This window comes from Helianthus annuus, chromosome 14 (genome assembly GCF_002127325.2).
Source record: "Helianthus annuus cultivar XRQ/B chromosome 14, HanXRQr2.0-SUNRISE, whole genome shotgun sequence".
In the NCBI taxonomy this organism is placed as follows: domain Eukaryota; kingdom Viridiplantae; phylum Streptophyta; class Magnoliopsida; order Asterales; family Asteraceae; genus Helianthus; species Helianthus annuus.
Genome location: NC_035446.2, coordinates 87,641,048 through 87,643,179, shown reverse-complemented (window position 1 = coordinate 87,643,179; position 2,132 = coordinate 87,641,048). Strand labels below are relative to the sequence as shown.

The 2,132-nt window shown below is 42.4% G+C and overlaps 1 non-coding gene across 1 annotated transcript; it reads right to left on the bottom strand.

Moving 5' to 3' along the window:
* Nucleotides 1-1,609: 1,609 nt before the first annotated feature.
* Nucleotides 1,610-1,716, bottom strand: LOC118486871. The gene has a single exon (XR_004880038.1). It is a non-coding gene; the product is annotated as a small nucleolar RNA R71 (small nucleolar RNA).
* Nucleotides 1,717-2,132: the final 416 nt, after the last annotated feature.

The following is a 2,132-nucleotide window of genomic DNA, read 5'->3' as shown; positions in this document are numbered from 1 at the left end:
GTTTGGTAAGGGTCTTTCCCTTGTTCAGCGTTTAGAGGTCCTGCAAGGGACCTGGGTCAAATTTAGTAGGATCTCCTTCAATGCCCATAGGTATTGGATGGCGGGGATCCAAACTCTTTGACCCCCTCATAAGTTAACTACTATTAATACTATAACCCGGCTATTTAGGACTGTATCCCTGCTGACTCAGACTACTTAGCCGAGGGTAACGTCACCGCCAAAAGCGGGGCCTACCACAATTTGCATTAATAACTTAATTCATTATCTTCCAATAATCCAACCCTTTAGTATTGTATCCTTGCTGACTCAAACTACTGGGTTGAGGGTAACGTCGCCTTCAAAAGAGGGGCCTACTACAATAACTAAGATAATCTCTTAAACAAGTGCAAAAGTGCGAAAATAATCAAAGGTTATACTAATACACGCGTCGGATCCAAGTGATTCATCTTGTCTATCTGTTTTTATTTTATTTTTATTTTTCAGCATTTAGTTAGTTTTTATTTTCTTAGTTTAAAAAACCTTTTCTACTTTTTTTGATTTGATTAGACGTTGAGGATAAACCGGTACTAAAAGCTCTTGTGTCCTTGGACGACCTCGGTATCTTACCAACACTATACTACGTCCACGATGGGTGCACTTGCCCATATGTGTGTTTAGTGTTAGTGAATATCGTGTTTTATAAATTTAAAACTTGGCTAAAAGTGTAAAAAAGGGCTTAAATATACATTAAAAATATACTACACTTCACACGCATCAAGTTTTTGGCGCCGCTGCCGGGGACACAAGGATTTTAAGAAAGTTAGGAATCAACGGCCTAGTCATATTTTTTATTTTTCTTTTTTAATTTTTAGGATTTTCTTAATTTTTCAGCTTCTGCAGAGCTTAGCACGGGCCGTGCCTGGTCGGACACGGGCCGTGCCCAGCATCGTTACTGGCAGTTTTTAGTTTTCCAAGTTATAGAAGGCTGACCACGAGGCCGTGTCGGTGCAACACGGGGTCGTGTCCAACTTTCCAGTAACTGGGATCTGGAAAACAATTACTGTAACTCCGACCACGGGCCGTGCTCGCTGAGCACGGGGCCGTGGTGAACCTTCTGACCAGCATTCTTTTCTGTTTTTATTGCAGGACTTGGAACCAGACGCCAATCCTACATAGTGTATGAGCTCCAGTTCTAATAAGGACATAAAAGAACCTTTAGAAGAACCTGAACGCTTTCTCAGAAAAAGATTAAAAGCTAAAAACCAAGAGAAAGTTTCGGGTGATCCACCCCCAATGGCGGACCAACGTACCCTCATGGATTATCTGCGACCCACCGTAGGTAACCTAGGCGCCGCTATCAATGCACCGAATGTTGAAGCTAATAACTTCGAACTTCGGCCGCATTTGATACAAATGCTCCAAAACTCCGCAACCTTCCATGGGCTAGTAGACGAGGATCCCCATCTACATATTACTAATTTCTTAGAAATATGTGATACCTTTCGGATCAATGGAGCATCAAATGACGCCATCCGCCTCCGAATGTTCCCTTTCTCACTAAAAAACCGAGCAAAAGCTTTGCTCAACGCCCTCCCAGCTGGATCGGTAAACACCTGGGATGAACTAGCTCAAATTAATGACTGAAATTAATACATATTCACAATAGGACAGGGAATCCTTATATGAAACTTGGGAAAGGTTCAAGGAGCTATTACGCAAGTGTCCACATCATGGCCTTGCGATATGGCAACAAGTATCCACTTTCTATAATGAACTGTTGCCACACACAAGGCAGACACTTGATTCTAGCTCCGGGGGACTTTTAGGTAATCGCCGCCCACATGAAATATATAACAAAATTGAGGAAATTGCTCAAATCAATTTTCAATGGCACACTCCCCGAGGCAATAAATCTATTGCCCCGGGCGCCCATAAGGTTGATGAAAGCACTTCTTTACAAGCCCAAATCGAAGCCCTTTCTTCAAAAATAAAAAAGTTAGAAATGACAAAAACAGTCTCGGTTATGGCTTGTGAAGGGGGTGGTGGGCCACATGAAAATTGGAATTGTATGAAAGAAACAGACGATCAACAAGAATCGGCAAGCTACATTGATAATAGACATAGGCCGTCGGGTCCTCCAACGGGCACTTACA